Genomic DNA, 21,082 nt, shown 5'->3' on the forward strand with positions numbered 1-21,082 from the left:
AGAGACTTGAGTTCAAAGTGTTTATATCCTGTTATTGTCATAGATCTCAGGTCAGGGGCTTTGTCCATCTGATGGCAGTTTGACACAATCGCTCACTTTCTGTCCATGTAGTTGGAAAGGAGGTCACTGGGATATTGTTTTGTGGGATATGACCTTGATTCAATAGCGGCCTCCACGTAGGCTTTCCCAGAGGCCACAGAACAGAAGGGCTCAGGGACCAAATTAAGATGTGCAAATCACACAGTTTATTAAAACTAAAAGCACACAATGAGAAGCAAGGGGAAAGAGGTGGGGTAGGCACACATCCTTAGAACAGGGTACAGTGGAAGAAGGACCATACTACCTGAATCTTGGGTTAGGCAATGGTCCTGTCTCTGTCTTTCTGTCTCTCCGTCCCACTCTCTCTACTTCAACAGTCTTCACCATTGATAGTGTGGTTATGAGACCGAAGTTGATGTTCAAGCAAGGAAGGCCACAAACAGAAAGGGGTCCCCAGGCTAATAGCACATACTTCTTCTATCAGAGACACACGGTAAAAAAGTGTGCCTGACTACAGCCATAGTTCACCAGTAAGTCTGCTGTATAGTCATGGATTTTATCTGCATTTTCTGGATTATCTGCATTTTCTGGCAGGGCCAGAATGGAACTATTCTCACTAATGGATGGTTGGCTTAGGAAAATGACATAGCTGTCAGCTATTTGTAACGATTATGACTTGGTCTTTCCATGCTTTTCTATCTCTGTAGACTCTTCATTTTTTCCATCATACACTGCATTTGTTCTTTCTTTAACATACAGGTTACCAAATGACTATATATTTAACACATCTTTGGAATTCGTTCAAGCGAGTTACTTACTCATTATCTGTAAGCACAGTCATGAGGTTTGCTACTATCTTTAAGCTACTAGCTTTATTATAACAGAGTAGTCATCAGGGAGATGCAAATTAGAACCACAATGAGATACCACTTTATACATGTCAGAATGTCTAAAATCAGAAGCACAAGAAATATTAAGTGTTGGTGAGTATGTGGAGAAAAAGAAACCCAAGCCTCTGCTTTCCATATTGGTGAACAGTTTGTGCATAAAGAGTAGGTCACATTTATCATTTTCTTGAGTAATATTTGTCATTTGACAGTGAAGACAACAATGGCAATGATATCCTACATTGAACCAAACTATACTGGTAAGTGACTTAATTACATCTGCTGATGCCCAAAGTAACTACATAAGGTAAATTAACAGAGAAGGTACTGGTGCCATTTTACAGACAAGGATATAATCAGAAGTGAAATGGCATGTCCTTATTTCAGACCACTGACTAGACCACATCCTTACGAATCATTTTCTTTATGACAAGGGGAGCTAACTCACAGCTGCTTCTGTTTTCGTTTATCACATTCTTTTTTTGGGGGGGGGGCTCTGATTCCACATTTACCAAACAAACTTCGAATCTGGATCTTTATTTTCAGTTTGGGTGCTCAGTATAGGCAGTTCGTTCTGGATAGTAGGATATTATCTAGCCAAATATGGTTTTCAGCCAATATTCTACACAGACTCTTGATAAACTATAAATTCAATGGATATAGGAATCAAATCTGTTGGATTACTATTTAATCCTTGGCACCTGGCACCATGTTTGGTGCATTGTGAGTATTAAAAGGACACTTCGTGGAATGAATGAGTGGATGAATAACTAGATGAACTAATGAGTAAAAAAGAAAGAAACCTGAGGTGGAAGGCTGGAATTTCTGCTTTTAAGTGTATTCAGCAAACCAATATCGAAACTAATTTAGAAACTAAGCTATTCCATACTGAGATGCCCGATATTTTCTTTCCCTTGGGCTCTGGCTCTCTTTTCACTACCTGCTGGATGGAGAGGATCCCTTGTAGCCATCCTGGTACCCAGAGGTGGCTATTTCTGTCGGGGACCCACATGTCCTGGCATGACCTGATGGATCAAGTGATGAGTGACACCTGGTATCATGAATACTAAGAAACTCCTGGGACTGACGTGCACCAAAGACCCCAGGTGCTCCATGCCAATGGGAAGAAAACATCTTGGTCTCTATTTGGAATCTTAACCTTTCTGCATAGCTACCAAAGTTGTCTAGATATACCCCGATGACATAAAAAATTCAGGGATATAAAGCTGATTCACTTTCCACATTCCCCAGGACACATGCTATGGCTGGATGAGGATATAAATTTCATTTTAAAAAATCCCATGCTGTCCTCAAAATCCCTCCACTGACAAAGCTTGTCAGAGATCTGACTCGTCTCTTTGGCAAAAATTCTCTCCCTAGAGTCTCCAAATTCTCTCATATAAATGGACTTCAGACACCTCATGCCTCTAGTTCTTAAGACTAAATCTTGGCAGTGAATATAGCAAAGGCCCTCTCCCTTTATGCCTTCCTCTCCTCTCTCCCAGCCCTAAACACCCCACTCAGAACAATCATTTGGGAACTTCGTTCATACTTTTGATTACTGATCAACAGCAAAAGACAGCCAAAAAAAAAAAAAAAATGCTGGCAGGAGTGTAAATTATTACAACTGCTTCAGAAATCTGTCTGAATGCCTCCTCAAGAGTAACATTTGCAAACTCTATGACCCAGCAGTTCCATTCATGGTATACGGAGGAAAGAAATGCTTATATGTGTTTATTAGAAGACATATGTAAGCATATTATAATGCTATCTGTAATGTGTCCAAAAAATAAACTACCCAAATATCCTTCAACAGTAAAATGGAAAACCCAACTGAGATACGTCCCAGTGATAGAATTATATGTAGCAATGTGAAGGAATCATTTACAACTGCATACAAAAATATGGATGATTCTCACAAAATGTTGAGCAGAAGCAGCCAGACACAAAAAGAGTACATAGTATATTATTCCATTTATACACAGTTCAAAAACAGATGAAACTAATCCATATGATTAGAAGTTAGGATAGTGCATACCCTCGTGGGGAGGGTAGCGACTGGCAGCAACACTTCCAGTCCCTTTGAGGCTTCTGGAATTCTGGTAATAGTCTATTGCTTTATCTGGGTGCTGTCACGCAGGTGTGGTTGTCTGCCAAAATATGGGGATGTACGTTATGATTTATGTACTTTTGTATATATAACGTACTTCAACAAAAAGTTTGAAAAGTTACAAGAAAGCGGAAACAAAAAGAAATTTTATTCTCAGTGAGAAAATATGGCAGCAGATCCGCCATAGGGTGAACAATAAATAACACTGAAATGGATGAAGGTGAAAAAATGAGAGTCATAACTTCTTATATTTAAAGATGAGGTGCAATATCTTCTGCCTTGATAAATGATAAAATACCTCTTCTACCCCCCACCCTTATTTGGTACTTCCTTCCCTCCTGTCTACTTATACTAGGTGCGAATTTTGTATCAGTCATATGAGAATGCATTTTTATCAACATCGCTCTGAACAAAAGATGCTAGTAGTGGTTTTCAAATACACACGCCCACACATACAAGCACAAAACAAAGGAAAATAAACAAAATCAAGGTTCTACTGTAACTGCTCATTTGTTACTTATTTTTTTCTGCTAGAAAAAAAAATGGTGATTGTCAAACTTTCCTGAGCATTTATTTGTCCCCTTTCTGGAAGGGAAGATTCGAAATGCTAAATCACTCTATGTGTTAAGACATCAGTGTTCTCCTAAGGAGCAAGAAATCCAACACGAAGTGGAATGACATTTTCTTTCTTTTTGTTTACCTCACTGCTTTGCCTGATTAATTTCCTAAGAAGAGGAGGGGAAGGAAGGGGCACAGCTGATGTAGAAAGGATTAATCGGTCCCAGAATGTTCAGGATTCCAGTGTGCTCAAGCAGCTTATGAAGAATAAGACAATTTCACCAAGACTTCTGCATGGAAGATTAGAATACCCAAGTGTAACCCAAAGAAGTCAAAGAGGGCTGATGCAGCTGAAAGGATTTTCTGAGTTTCCTAGTATTGACATGCTTTATTTAATACCAAAATTGTAAACTCTTAATCTTGAAAGGTTCTTAGAGGAAACCATCCCAGTGGCCACATTTTTTTGTAGAAGAAACAAAAGTTTTCTTTAGTGCCGAAATCTTCTTTTTAGGAGAAGGTGCCACTTACTAATGTCAAAATCTTCATGTAAACTTTACCTATGTGGAATATAGATCCCTACAAGCTTTCCAAAAATCAGTGATATATTACTATATTCGTCTTGGGCAAATATCAGCAGTTATAGCCCACAGACTAAAATAGACTAAGTTATTAGCCTGACTCCAACTAAAAATAAATTCAGCTTCCTAGAGATAAAAGGTAGATACAACTAAACACAGTAGTGCCCCCTAACCCTTCTCTTCTGGAAGTTTCCAGATGACTGAAGAAAACGAGATTATAAATGTGCGTTTGCATCCAGGGAGCACTGTCATCTGCTAGCATTTCGGTGGTCTTATTGAGTAAGTTGGCTAATGACACTCTATTTCTCCTCAAAAGACTTTCTCCAAAAAAGCCATTTCTCTTCTTTTAGGAAAGTTGAGTGATTTCATTGTGCCTCACTGGACAAACCACTCTGGTGGATCTATCTAACAGAATTCTTTTCAGCCAGAGCAGTGCCTTTTGTAGCTGACTCTTCAGATGGGCCCTATTTTTAGTCTCAGCCTTAAATGTGGGCCACTGTCCTCTGCCTTTGTTAAAAGAGGCAGAAACCACCACTGAAACAGATTATGGGTTTGCCATATCACATACTGATTATTATTTATTTAGAAGCCAACCAACTTATCTTTTGTGAGATGGTATAATATGGCACAAAATCTGTGGGATTTGAATGCAGAGGATTGAGTTTGAGACCTGGCTGGAATGCTTACTGCCTGGAGAAGACTCCACCTCCTCAAAATGGCAGCTTCTTTCAATGTAAATGAGGAACGTTAGAAATAACTCCCAACAGCACAGAGTGTTTGTAAGGATTCAATTATAACTGTACAGAGAACTTTGTAAATATGAAATATAAGGTATAGATAAAGTGGTTGAGTAGGCACTTTTGTTGTCCTGCCCCTTTATTCCTTCAACTCACACATCATAGTACATGTGCTGTCGTTCCTGACCATGGACCCATCTTAGGCACCAGGTTCCCTGCTTCTCTGCCTCAGAGCTTTCCCTAGCACCATGGGAGTTCATGTAGGCATACTGGGATTCAACTGGGAATTTCAGGAAGGTAATGTTGCTCAGGCCAGCCCTCAACCAACTGGTGGTAGGAGTGGGTACAGAAATGCCCCCAGCCTCCCTCTCCCTCTGTGAGAAGATTCTAGAGTGTCTTTTGATTAGTTTCCCAAAAGGTCCTCAGCAGGACTGAGTCCCCAGGTGCCCACTGCAATAACCTGTTCTTTAAATGCCCTCTATTGGCTTCTCTCCTCCTTTGTTTCAAGTTTTCCACTTTCTCACTTACATGGCCTCAGTTCACCTCCCAGCAAAATCCACCACCCATGGCCCTTATCTCAGGATCTGCTTTAGGTGTGGGAGAGAGCAAATTAAGAGAGTGGTGATGGTTCTTGAAAGTGCCTGGGTGCAGTTTCTCCTCCACACCCCCACTTGCAACCTCTCTGAACCAAAGGGAATATCGTTCCCAGGGATCCTCAGGTGCTTGAGATAGACCCATGCTTTTCCTACGTGTGGGTAAAGGATATGCTGCTGCTCAGAGTAGTTTGAAGCCTCAAGGCCCCATTTCAGCACCTGAGGTGATTACAGAATCTGTAATCTGCAGATTCTGTAACTGGCTGCAGCAAGTCTTGAGACCAGCTGCAAAAATTCACAAATGGGGAATGAGATTTACGATGACTCTCGCTCATTTTGTTGAATGTTTTAAATGTACTTTGGGGTTCAGATTATTCATATATTGTCCCCATTTTATATATGTGGTAATTAATGACTCGTGTTCAATTTTTGTGCTTATTCAATGAAGAGTATAGAGTGTTGCCTAAGTATCAGACACAAGGCTGGGCACCCAGGATGCGTTGGAAAAGACCGTACACATGGACCACATTCTCATATTCTCATGGAACTCAGATTCTCTTAGGAGAGACAGGCAATAACTGACCCATCAGATAACCTACTTTTTAATTGTAATTTTGATAAGTGCCATGAAGGATAATGTCTCAATTTGACTGGGCTCCTGAACTTCTAGACACCAAACATGATGCAGGCTGACAAAAGATAGAATTAGCGCTGCATTCTTGGATTTCTTGAAGTGGTTACCATACTTTTTACCTGTCTAGTTTGATTTCCCACTTCGTGGAACAGTAGAAGACTATAGCACACTGTGTGTTTCTGTTCTGTTACTCTCAACAATACAATGGCTGTCCATGCTATTAGCTGATTCCACAGAAGCTTTTACTGCCACCCATAGTGGTGGAATGAATTATCAACAGGGTTAATCTTCTCCCAAATAATGTAGCCCTTTTGCAATACAAAGCAGTAAGTTTCACCAGTGTGTATTTACTGAAAAACCTCCCCTTTTGGCTTTCATAAAAGTTGTAGGAGACATTTATTACGTTGTCCTGTCACCCAATGTAGTGTTAAATATAATAGCAATGGTTTAATGTCATAAAACAGAGTAAGGAAGACTGGTGAGACTCAAATATAATCAATTTACTGCAATTATAGTTTAGGTGAAAATTTATTGCTAAATCACCTTTTTAAGAGCTGCTTTGGTTATTTAATATTGATTTCAAAATGATTAAGAAGTGGAACGCTATTGATCTTTAAACAACAACAAAAAAGTCCTCGTAATGAGAGTAAGAACCAGATTGCAAAAATTTTAGGTCATAGAAGAAGATGTTAATGGTCTCTATTACCTCCCAGAGTTGAATTTGCAAGCTCTAACATTCTTTTGCTTAGGATGGAAATTCTAACAAGGTGAAAAGTCCAGTTTGTTAACTGTGGAATGAAAGGTGTATAAATGGTGATATCTTTCAAAAGCATGTAAGAGCTGTATTTTACGATAACCACCAGCAACTGAGATTGAAGATCACTAACTCAATCACTAAATCTTAGAAAACTACTGGGGGGTGGGGAGGGGATGCATACGATGACTCTTTTTAGTCCATGATTCCTGAATTATTTTTGGTCATGCCCATGTCCTGATATTCCTTGAACTAGAGTGACCCACAGAGTCCTTCTTGCTGCTTTAAAGCCATTTCATATTCCTTGGAGGAAATGTCAAAGAACTCATGGTATTTTGTTGGTTTGTGTTTAAAAAAAAGAACTTTCTAGATAACTGAAATTTATTCCATTAATAAAGCAATGAAACCATTTTTCTAAAAATGTCCTTGCCTTTCTCTCCCCAAAGAAGGTGGTTTTTCAGGCTCTGCTCTATTTCAAATAAAGGTCCTCTTCATTAGGAGCATGTTTGTACAACATTTTAAACACCTTTATTTGTCTATTTCCCTTATGAAAGCCTCTTCATTCCATGACTAAGGACTCTGAATGGACTCTTGTGTTTTATTTTTACCTTATATAATTGTTGGGTTCATTCTTTGGGAACTAGCCTGTGAACATTTTTCTCTTCTTCATTCTTATCCACAATCATCCATTCTTCTAGCTGTCGTTCAGGGTCAATTTTTTTTTTTAACATCCCAGTGCTAGCCAAGTACACAAATTCTTATCCTTGACTGGACCTTTAACTTGTAACAAATTCCACAACCACCCTCACAGTGAAAATAAAGAAACTTAGACAAAAACCAGTTGCATCGTTTTATAATTCAATTCCCATTTCTTTCTATGACCTCTATGCCACCTGCTGAATTCCAAAAGCATTTTGTCAAAGCAACCATTGATTTAAAACAAATCTTTCTTTGCCAAATTCTCCTAGATTTCAATACCAGTGATAAGCTGTGGAAATTTAGTTTAAATTTAAAAGTCTCACCTTTCCTGAGTTACCCCCATCTCCATACAGCTATATATGCTAATGTGCCATCTATATTCACCTTGCTTTATGAAGCTGGAAGACTATAAATAAGGTGAAGATGGCATCTGAGAAAACAAAGTTTCACAAGGAAATGGCAAATTTATAATCTTAATTTTACTCAGTTCATACTGAAGACCTGAATTAAAGCTTTACCTTTCACCTGAGATAACAGTATTTACATTTATGTATTTGAGCCATGTGTTGTATTAGCTATAAAGAGTTTGAAGAAGAAAAAGAAGGTAGGTCTACCAGAGGCTTTGTTTCCCCTCTGCGGAGGACCTGGTAATGAAATTGGCCATACTCAGTGTTCCAGTTTCAAAGGACATCTGCACTTGCTAATTAACATTTCATCACCAGGCCTTATCTCTCTGGCCATCCATCCATTACCAATTCAAAAGGTGTGCTTTTTGCTTTCTGAAGGATCTGATTCTTAAATTGGAAAGCAAAGTGCACTTGGCTTTATTCAAAAATATTTGAAGAGATACTTTATTATTTGAACATTCATAACATATTATTATCTATCTTTTTGTTATTTATACTTATTAGCAAATTCCTGCCACTCTAAATCCCAGCTGTATTCATATGCTTGATATAATTTCATTCATATTATGTTCAATATATATTAGTCAAAAATTACAATAACAATAATAATGAATGCAATTCTAAATGACTGTCAATCTAATAGTAAACATTTTGCTTTTGTAATATTCCCTTCTTCAGGTCTCTTTTTTTCAATACCACAGGCCACAGCATGGGTATCTAAAACCTTTCCAAGTTAGCACAGCATTACACATTTTATTAAGTGGATTCTGATTTAAAGGACATCCTGATAAAGATTGAAGATGAGAGGAATCATTCACAAAACAGGAGATTATTTAAATGAATGTTATGATTAAAAAGTACATTGATAAGGACATCAGAATTTGAGAGAGAGGAGATTAACAAAACCTACTAAATAAATGTCATTCATTTAAAAAGCAGGAAGCTTTATTTTGATTTTGTTGATTACTACAAGGTAAGAATCAAAAAGAGTTGGAGGAGAAGAAACCTAAGAAATCTTCATCTTCATCCTATTGCTTCTCAAGGGCAGGAGAAATTGGCAGTATCTGAGGCCCATGGTGGGAGGAAACGACATCCATCTTTCTCTGAAGCTGCTATTCCCAACACCAGTTACCCAGGGGGCCTACAGGTCGGTGGACCTCTCTGAGGCCAGCATCACTAAAACCTTCACCAAAAGGTTTTGCTCCAGATCACTCTCACTCTCACTCTTGCTGACATATCTGGGCTCTTTCCCATAGAACCATTCTTTTTTGCCTGTATGTTTTGCTCAAATAAAAGGGCTTACCCCACAGGGAGATACATTGCCAAGGACTCATCAACCATGGGAATGGCAATGATGCCCTTACATTAGGAACTCAGAGAGATTGTCTTGAATAATATCTTCCTCTTCTTGTGTGTGTGTGGGGGGGCATGCATGCATGTTTGAGCACACGTGTGAAACCACAATGACCTCAGGACAGATGGGGGGAGGGCAGCTAGAATGTATGAGAGGGGAGGAGTGTAGAAAAGTGACTAAAGAAAGCTCCTCAAGTAGATGTTGCTGATGCCCCACTTATTCATACTCCTTACTGGCTTTTTTACTGCTCAGTTTCCAACTGTCAGCCTCTGAATTCCTTTGCCTAAATAAGTTCTTGGATCTTCACAGCTTGCTTTGTCCACCTTTGGGACAAGCTTGAAGTGCCCCATAGTGTCATCATTCCCCATCATCTCCCAGCCCTACCAACCATCATCCTCACATGCTACACATAGGCCTCAACCAATAATGGACAGCAGTTGGCTTCCAGCTACATGAGTTCCTTCACACTTCCAGTGGGATACCTCTACGCTATCTATTCTACACTATCTCCTGGAGTTTTCTAATAGGCTTATGCTCTAGTTTGATGAATTTCCTAGTCAATAAGCACAATAAGATATACCACCAAAATAACAGGCAAAACTTTCAGAAAGGAAGGGAAAAACTACTATCTGAAGATACACACCTTACCTAAGAAAATCAACTGAAAACCTTTTGAATTAAAGCATTCCATAAAATGTCAGGATAAAGATAAACACACAGAAATTAATCACTTGCATATATGCCAGAAAATACTGTTGAAGTTAAAAGATTAAATCAATAATAATATCAAATATCATAAAACCCTAAAGGCACATTTCTAACATGAAAATGCAGAAACACTATGAGTAAGACTGAACAAGAAAGAATATTTGAATAAAAAGAGCAACACACCATATTGCTGCATGAGAAAATTAAATGCTTTAGAGATTGCATTTCTTACCAAATTCACTTAAAAGTTCAACTTCTCCCAATCAAAAAACCTTAAGAGACTCTTTACTCTAGGAAATAAGCTGAAGGTTGCTGGAGGGGAGGATGGTGGGGAAATGGTGAAACTGGTGATAGGCAGTAAGGAGGGCACTTGATGGAATGAACACTGGGTGTTGTATGCAACTGATGAATCATTAAATTCTACCCCTGCAACTAATAATATACTACATGTTAATTAAACTGAATTTAAAAAATTTAAAATTCTAGAAAACTAGGATAATCCATGGAGTGATGGACTGAAGTCAGAGATAGCAGTATGAATTCATATTTAGCTTAATATAGATACAGGTGGATAGAGACAGGAACAGGTCGAGTTGTGTGTACACATGGGTGAGCACACAGGGATATATCTCCTAACACTGTCTGCTGAAAGTGCCTAGAAGCAATGATACTCCAGTAGCAGCAAGCACATCCAGAGCCCTTATCTTGGCTTCTAAAGACCACTTTCCAAAAAAAAAGAACCAGGGCTACTTGTAGAAAGAGCGGACTCTAGGGCTATGGCAGGGGAGTACAAAATCAACCTGAAGCATCTTGTAGTACCAGCAAGTCAGGAAGCATTCAAAATGCAAAAGAATGAAATAATGCCGAAGGGACACAGGAATCAATCTAAGAGCTTCCAATGGCCAGAGACAGCACGATATATGCAGCAGTATCAATAATATAGTATTGGATTATAACACAAACTACAAAATAAATATAAGAATCCTCACTGATATAAATAAGCAATTGAATAAATACATAAATGGTGAAGAAGAAATAAATCTTTCTTCCAAAAGAATCCCAGATATTATTATGTTGATGCTTTCTACTCTAGAAGGTGATTCATTCTTACTACCCTCTCCCTCCACCATTGAGTGCGGCCTGGTCTTACTGACTTGCTTCCAAAATGTAGAGCATGGAAAAGGGAAAAACAGTAATTCTACTGCAATGCTACCTTAAACTAGTGAACTAGATTAATACGATCTTTATTAGTCATATCATTAATATTATGCGCTTCCTGATCTGACATGATGGGGAAAGCACTTCGTCTGAGATTTTTTTTTTCCAAACCCAGAACCCCAGTCTAATCAAGGGGGAGAGCATGAGAAAAACCCCAACTCAGAGATGGTCTGCAAAATAGCCAATCACTACTGCCTACAACTCTCTTACAAATGAGAAAAGACTGAAACTATCATAGACCAGGGGAGACTAAGGAGACAAGACAATTATGTAAAACATAGTTTCCTGGACTGGATTCCCTAACAGAGAAAAAATAATCACGGAAAAACTGATGAGACATGAGTACAATCTAGAAAAAAAAATCATGGAGGTACTAAGTCATTAAATAGACCCTTTATCAGTAATATGAACCACCATTAATTTAGCCTCGGTGAATTTCAATTTAATGTTACGAACTCTATTATGGAATATTTACCAATGAAAACTCTGTAATTAGTGTTCTTAAAGGACTTCATCAATCACAGTTATTAACCAAAAATACTACAATTTATATTGCTTGCACTAAATGGAATATTTCCACTGGTTCCAAAGGAGAATATTCACCTCGCTCTCAGGTTAGTATCTCATCTCTATTTTTCATTTTCTCTCTCTCTGGGGGTGTTTCTCATTTTCTTTTCATATACCTCTTGTTTTCTCTTTATCCTGTTGTGTTTGCTCCCTTGGACACTCTATTCTGCCTTATAACTTCATTTTATTTATTAGATGGGTGACTTCCTCTAGAATTATATAAATAGTGTAATCACCAAAGATCTTTCACCTTCTCATTTGTTGCTGTGAATCCACAATCACATTATCGAGGACTGCTGAGCACAATGGATATTATTATCTGCAGGGAAAGCAAAGAGAACCTTTGAAATCACACAGACCTATTTCTTTGCATTCCGGGCACTTAGAAAGAATGCAAATAAATGGCTATTTGAAAAATGGAAAAATAAATTCACCGTATGTTTAAATTTGTTCACTAGCCACCTGGTAGAGGAAGTAGAGGAAAGCTTTTCTTACTTGCCTCTTGTCTGCTATGATCTTCTTTGTCCTATTTTTTCCTTCTCTGAAATAAGCACAGAAGTGATTTTGACAAAGCACCTCTGTTTCTCATCTACACTATATAATGCAATACCTGCTACACATGCTTCATACTATGGTTTCCAGACCCCTATCTATTGTTCCTTAGACCTATTCTTAGGGGGACAGAGAGTAAGATTTTCTTTTTTCAACAAGTTGAAAATTTCAACTTGATTGCAGTCTAAAAATATATAAAGAAAGTTAATCTTGATCATCTGGATGACTACTTCATCACCCAGTACTGCCAAAGAGTTCCAGGAACCAAAATTGTTTATCATTATGTTCACAAGTAAAGGCCAGCTATATTAGTACCTGCTGCATGGAGGGCTTTTTATGGAGGTTCAATGGAGAATTGAGTCATCAAATAGCTCTCAGGGTACAAATCTCATCAAACAAAAGAAGGAAGAGCCATTGCGTTCAGGATTTTTTCACGACGCCAGTGACTTCACTGCACAGTTGTTTCTTTCTTTCACTTTTTTTTTTTTAAACAGAAGAGGACAAAAATAGTGAGTAGTAAACCTGCAATAACTGTTTTTAATTTTTCAGTATCAGATTTTGGAGTGCAGTATTAAATTGATTATACCATCAAAGTAAAGGATTGGTGATTTAAAATTAGATCAGTGTTAAAATTGAAAAACTGCATTAGTAAAAATAGCAATGAGACATACGATGGCCCATCATTCTCCACATAAAAAGGATCAATTAAACAAAAATAATGAAACATTCAAATATATCTGCCTATTTTTATCAAAACCAACATCATCTGTTTCATTTTAGGGAACCATCCTTAGTCTTATTAATATTTTTAGTTTTATTTATTTTATTTTGTGGTTTTTGTTTGCATTTATAATTTATTATCATTTAACAAGTGAAAGGGTTTCTATTTAGTTTTACGGCTACACAAATTTTAGAAGCATTTCTAGTAATGTGATGATAAGTATAAGATGTTTTAGGACCCTGGGGCAGATTAATGAGCAAGAGTGGTATGAGCAGCGATTTCAGGTGAGAGATGGCATTCAAGAGTAGACAGGGGAGACTGAATTCAACAGAGTAAGAAATAAGAAGCCAGTGACAGAAAATTAAGCCATCATCCTTATATAGAGAGGAATGGAATGGGGAGAGTATAGAGCCAGGGAAGAATGATGTTACAGAAATTTGGACACAAGGTGATAAACATCTGGATGGGATAATGACAAAAATAACAGAGAAAAAGATATTTAGGGATTGCACCATAAAGCTATGTGTAATTAAAAACAGGATTACTCTGATTTGATCTTTGTGTTTTTGTTTTTGTTTTTTTTTTTTCTTTTCCACAGAGTAAGGGATGGTCATCCTGGAACCAAAGCAAGACCTCTGTGCAAGAGACCAGGGGCTCGGTGCTGGGTCTGATGCCTACTTAAAGGCATTCACGTAGTCTTTGTGGACTCAGTTATCTTATCTATATGCAAAATGGATTAGCTGGAAGGGTAGATTTCAAATGCCATCCCACTCGCCCCCACTATTCGAAACTTTTATTCTAAGATACTGGACATCTTACATAAAACTCAAAAAGTTCAGAGAGATAAAAGCAGCTCAGAAGTTCATAAAAAACGTCTACATATATCTACCATATGATCCAGCTGTTCCACTCTTAGTTATTTGCCCAAGAGAAATGAAGCATATGTCAGTATAAAGACTTGTATAAGAATTTTATAGCAGCTTTATTTGTAAGATCTCAAAACTGGAGACAACCAAAATGTCCACCAAGAGATGAATAGATAAATAAACTCTGATAGGACCATATAATGGGATACTATTCAGCAATAAAGAGGAATTTTTTCTATCAATACACACTATAACCTGGGGGAATCACACAATACTATGCTTAGTGAAAGAAAGCCACCGCAGGAGAGTACATATTATATGATACAGTTTGTAAAACTCCAGAAAATGCAAAATCTTCTATAGGGACAAAAACTAGATCAGTGTTTGCTTTAGGATGGATAGAGAGAGGTAGAGGGAGAATTATAAAGGGGGCACTAGGAAACTTTGGGGGGGTGATGGATGTATTCACTATCCGGATTGTGGTGATGGTTTCAAGGTTGTATATACGCCAAAATTCATCAAATTTTACACTTTAAGTATGTGTAGTTTGTATGTCAACTACATCTCAATAGAGCTGTTCCCCCAAAACAGAGAAATCTTGACAGTTGATGCATAGTAGCTGGCCTAGTTACTTCCAGTTAAGGCATGGTGTTCTTCTGCTGGAGAAAAATAATTATTACAGGATATCAACCTCACACAAGGACTACCTCCATCCTTGACTGTGATGGAACAAAATAACAGAACCACCACCTCATATTTCATAATGTTGCCTGAACAGACATACTAACAGAGATATTGGGCAATCACAGAAGGACCAAACACTACCACACCACCTTCTTGGTCAGCATGAGTGACAAGTGCTTCTTTGGTGAATACTCTAGCCCCATTCTTTTCCTCCTACTTCTTAGATACAAATGAAGGTACCCAACCTTTGAATTGCCCCAGATTCCTGACAGCTGTCAATTCAAAACAGACCCTTGCTTCCTGAATCTTCCCACAAAAACAAAACACCCTAACACAAGCCTCAATACTTTAATAAGCAACCCACTCCGCCTTGTCCATTTTCTCTTTCAGAGAATCTCCAATGTTTTTCTGTAGTGTGCAGTTCCCTCCCCCCCACCCCCACTCCTGCCCTTGCTGCAATGATAATAAGCCTTTTTATTAACTAAAACAGTTTTTGGTGATCTTTGGTTGGTGGGCATAGCAGAAAAACTTGACAGTGGAGTTCTCTCAACTGTGGAATGTGGGAAACCTCTCTCCCATGTCTGCCATTCTCACTGCCCCTGAGAAGCACTTTGGAAGCCCTCGAGGCACAAAATCTCTAAAGATAACTAAAATCCATATTCTCATGGTGTTGATGATAATTTCGTTCCCCAGAAATAATGACAGTCTTTATTCAGCTTTTTTAATATTCTTTTTTTAAGATTTTATTTATTTATTGAGAGAGAACGAGAGAGAGACACAGAGAGAGAGTGCGCACATGAGCAGGGGGGAGAAGTAGAGGGAGAGGGAGAAACAGACTCCCCAGCTAAGTAGGGAGCTAGATGTGGGGCTTGATGCTGGGAGTCAGGGATCATGACCTGAGTCAAAGGCAGACTCTTAACTGAGTCACCCAGGTGCCCCCTTTATTCAGCTTTTTAATGGAAAGGACCTGGAACGTCCATTTTAACATCAGTTTTAACATCAGTATTGTGTCTATGAATGGTGACCAACACAGTTAACATAGAGGCTGTTATTTATATAGAGAAATCATTTTGACATCTCCTCAAAAGTTTAAACTATGCTTGGTCTGTGGCAGTGGGGAGAGAAATTCCATTTTTGCTGACTTAAAGGAGATTGATCCGTGAATGTGCTTTCCTTAGCTTCCTGCTGATAAATGCTTTTCCCTTGCTATTTTCCTGAGTTATTTCTGTCCCTGGATTCTCATTCTGAATAAGCAGACAGGGAATTGAGATGAAGAACAGACTCAAATAGTTGGGATGTTTTCCAGAGTGCACTGGCCAATGATGGAAAACTGTGATAGGGCAAAGAAAAGTTGCTTCGTGAAAGGTATTTTTAGAACTTTAAATACACCCAAATGTCAAACTTACTTTTTTAAAAAGCAAGCGTATGTATGTATAAACTTCTTTTCCTGTCCTACTAGAATCCTAAAAGAAATTTACTATCTGCTGTCTAATCTGTGTTGACACTTTAAAGAGTTCTAGAAAGAAAATTTTACATCTTTTTTTTTTTTTGTTTAAATACGTACAACAAGTAGCACAGTGATAGAAGCCAAAGACTAAAAGAATCTTGAAGCTGTGAAAGCAGCTTTTGATTTGTGGCTACTATTCTTTGCCTTTAGAATAAAGGGGGAGGGGGCACCAACACAGAGAGAACAGAAGAAAAAAATCATTTTCCCATATTATATTCACATGTCCAAACATGGCAGTTTTGATGCCACCACCTATATTTTGGGACTGGGGCTCAGCTGGGGAAAGATGGTGCCTTAAGGCTGGAAAAACCCTAAAATTTCAATGCATTTAGAAACCCGGGCCTTGTAGTCAGGTGGCTAAGATTCTTACCTTCACAAAGGCACCTGCCAACTATACCAACTTTGGAAAATTCACAAAACCTCTCTAAACCATAATGTCATTTTCTGAAAAATGGGATCTGCTTCAAATGGGGCCTGTCAGAATTGCATAAAATAATGGATACAAAGCTCTTAGCATGGCCCTGCCACACTGTAGGTCCTATATAAAGATTGGCTATTACTATTACCAGTGCTACTATTTGCTGGAAAGAGCTGTAATTATATTCTAGCACTGAGCACTCTTTTTATTTATATCACCATAACACACATATCTGAAAAAGTAAAATATTACGAAGAGTTTATAATTGAACAGCCTGAGCATTTCCTTCCACATGTGATTCTCTCTCCCCAGAGGGAACAACTCAAATCTTCTGGCTGTGATTTTATTTTTTTGTATTCAGTTTCAAATTTCTAAACAACATACAACGCTGCTATGTATTAATTTTTCCATTTTCAAACACCGTATATGAACTCTTGTGGTCAAAACTTAGAAGTTTATATGTTCTTACACAATCCCACATTAACTTCACCTTCTGTGCCTCTGCCTACTCTGCTAACAGAGTGATATCCCATTTTTGACAAATTGAATATTCAGTTTGTGTTATCATCACTGAATATGTATTATTCAGAGTTAAACCACTTGTATATGATAATCACATTTCCTTTCTTGTACACCTTTGTGGTGCCTGGAAATTAGTATAATTATCACATTTGTTCCTTTGTTTAGCTTTTTGTTAACCTATCAATAATTCTTTGCACACTCACCGATAAAACTGAAATTCCTCTGAATTCAAGCAAATGTATCAGTTCGTTTCTCCTAAGGGGTAGTGGAAAGGGGCATTATTTGAAGACCTCTCTCTTTTTCATTAAATCCTGTGTGCTTTTCAGGAGTGCTGCACTGCTGTTATCATTAACATGCCCTCTCTCCATAATCCTGACTCGGCTATGCTAGCTCATCTGATACAAAGACCCCATTTTTTTCTCCTTATTGGCTTATTCCCTTGTTTGGTTTAAAAATTTATTTATTTATTTGAGAGAAACAGAGAAAGAATGTGGGGCAGGGGGCAGAGGGAAAGAGAGAGAAAATCCTCAAGCAGATTCCCCGCCAAACCCAGAGCTCGATCCCTCCACCCTGAGATCATGACCTGACCAGAAATCAAGAGTTGGATGCTTAACTAACTGAGCCACCCAGGCGCCCCATCCCTCATTTGGTTTAGGCACACTTTCCAGGAGCTTTCTTAGAAGGATGCACAGGAACCATTCTGGAGAATTTTGGTGTCCAAATTGGTATTAATTTATCTTTAATTTTGATTGATAATTTGGCTGAAACTCTAAGAACCAAGCACCCCAACTTAGAAATCACTTTTCCTCAAAATTTCGAGCAAATTGTTCAATGGCTTTTAGTTTCTACTTTTACTCTGGAGAAATCTAAGGCCATTCTGAGCCCAGTCCTTTGTGTTAGCATACAATCTGTTTTTTTAATTTTTTTCCTCTGAAAGTTTTAAAGGTCGTCTTCAGGCCCATGACACTGAAATTTAATAATGTTATATCTTAAGAGAAGTATTTTTCTAATATAAGCATTTAATGGGATACGTTTCCTGTAAGCATAGCTTTAGCTGTGTCCCATAAATTTTGATACATTGTATTTTCATATTCATTCAATTCAAAATATTTTCTAATTTCTCTGAGACATACTCTTTGATTCCCAGATTATTTAGATATATGTTCTTTAATTTCCAAGCATTTGGAGAAAGTCTTGTTAGCCTTCTGTTATTAATTTTTAATTTAATTCCTATAGACAAAAATCATACCTGGTAGGATTTCCATTCTTCGATATTTGTTAAGGTTTGTTTTATGCCCAGGATATGACCTATCTTGGTGAATATTCCATGTGCACTTGAAACAAATGTGTATTATGTTGTTGAAGGGAGTGTTCTCCAAATGCCAGTGAGATCCAGTTGGTTGATGGTATTAGTCAATACCTTTGCTGATTTTCTGTTGACTACTTCTATTACTGGAGAAGAGTGTTGAAATTTTCAAGTGTAATCATACATTTTTTGACTTTTTATTTTGGTTCTGTAAATTTTTTTTCATGTATTTTGCAGTTCTGTTTTTAAAGAAGTACACGCTTAGAATTGTGTCTTCTTTGTAAATCTACTATCACTAGATAATCTGTTTCTGGCATCTTCTTTGTGTTAAAGTCTACTTGATCTGATGTTAACATAGTCACTCCAGGTTTTTTTGACTAATGTTTGCATGATTTATTTTTCTTCATCCCTTCATTAACTTTTAATATATTATGTCAGATTTGAAATGAAATTTCTTGTACACAGCATATGGGTCATTTCTTTAAAAACCATTTCTAAAATCTCTTTTAATGAACACGTTTAGATCATTTACATTTTATCAAATTATCAGTATGTTTGGACTTAGGTTTACTATTTTATAATTTTTTTTCTGTTTATTCCTCTGTTCCCTCTTTAACTGCCTTTTCTTTTTTAGTTATTTGACCAATCTTTAGTATTCCATTGCAATGTATTGATTGTGATTTTGACTACATCACTTTATATAATTTGTTTCATGGCTGCTCTGGGGACTACAATATCCATACTTAACTTTTCACGATCTACTAGAATCAATGTTTTAGAACTTTAATAGGAATATAGAAACCATATGTCCATGTAGATCCCTTTATCCTCCTCCCTGGGTACTACAATATATATATTACAACTACCTACATTGAATTCTCCATCAGTCAGTGTTATAGTTTTTGCTTCCAGCCATTAAATACGTGGCAAAGAACTCAACAGGACATAGTCTACTGTATTTAGCCAAATATTTGCCATTTGTGTTGCTCTTCCACCATTCCAGATGTTCCAAGTTTCCCTCCATTTTGTCTGTAGAATTTCCTTTAAAAATGAATTCTGGGTAGATCTGTATACATTCTCTTAATTTTCCTTCATCGATTTTAATTTCATTCTTGTTCCTATAGGGTATTTTACTGGATGCAGAATTCCAGGTTGGCAGCTATTTTTTTCAGTGCTTAAAAAATGTTGTGCCACTTCTTCCTTCAGTGGTTTCAGATGAGAAATCCACAGGTACTTGCATTATTATTCTGCTATAGGTAATGTATCCTTTTCCTCTGGCTGTTTTCCTTTTTTTTTTTTTTTTCCTGGAAGATTTTTTTTTTTTCCTTGTCTTTGGTTTTCATCACTTTCATTATGCTGTCTGGGCATGGATTTCATTGGGTTTATTCTACTTTAGGTTCACTCAGCTTCTTGAATATTCAGTCTTTGGAAATTCTCAGTCATCATGTATTTTAAGAATTTTTTTTTCAGTATCTCACTCTTCCTCTTTTCCTTCTGGGACTTCAGTGACACACAGGTTAGACCTTTTGTTGTTGTCCCTCCACCCCCAGTCCCTATGGCTCTATTAGCTATTTTCTATCTTTTTTCTCTCTACTGTCTAGATTAGTTAACTTCTATTGGTCTAGCTTCATGTTTGTGACTCTTTGCTCTGTCATTTTCAGTCTCCTATTAAGTCTACCCAGTGAGGTTTTTGGTTTGCTCATTTCAGTTATATTTTTCCACTCTAAATTTCCATTTTGTTATTTATATCTTCTTTGTCTTTGCTGATAATTCATATTTTAACTTTTGGTTCAATAGTGTCCATGATTACTCATCCAAACATTTTTAGGAATAGATTCTTTAAAGTCTTTGTCAAATCATTCCAACATTTATGTCACCTCAATATTGGCATCTGTTGATTGTATTTTCCCACGTGAATTGAGATTTTTGTGATTCTTTGTATGTCACATAAGTTTGGAATGTACCCTGGCCATTTTGAATATTAGATCATGAGCCTCTGGTTTTGTTTATATTCTATGGAGAATATATATATATATATATGTTTTAGCAGGCACTTGACCTGTTTAAATTGAAGCTGCAACTTCCAAACCATCTTCCATGGACTCTGGTTTCAGATCAGTTCAGTTTCCAAAGACTTGGCAGTGCTATTCAGATGTGTCCTGTATGTGTACCACCCAGTGGTCAGTCTGGGATGTGCACAGAGGTCTATCTGTTAGCTCCATTCTCAATGTTTTTGGCATACTAACTGTAATGAGATCCATTCATGCACAATGAGCACTGGATGAACGTGAAGTTTCTAAACAGTTTTATAGGGCTGTTTCAGTATCTTGGGAGATATCAGCTTCATCTGGAAACTGAGTGACAGAGGGATTGAGGAAGAGATGTTTTACATTTATTAACAAACACACCAATAGAAAAAAAATACTGGGTGAATTATATGAACAGAAAATTTACAGAACAGTAAAAACTGACGTAAATGAATAGATGTTCAACTTCACATCAAAGAATGTGCATATGATCATAATGAGATACCATTCACTCCAGTATGATTGAAAAAAATTAAAAGTCTGACAATATCAAAGGTTAATATCAATATAGAACAACAGAGACTGGTGGAAGTGTCATTACACCATTACTTGTGGAAAATAACTTGGTAGTAACTA

This window comes from Enhydra lutris, unplaced genomic scaffold (genome assembly GCF_002288905.1).
Source record: "Enhydra lutris kenyoni isolate GAN:26980312 unplaced genomic scaffold, ASM228890v2 scaffoldscaffold23, whole genome shotgun sequence".
Lineage (NCBI taxonomy): Eukaryota > Metazoa > Chordata > Mammalia > Carnivora > Mustelidae > Enhydra > Enhydra lutris.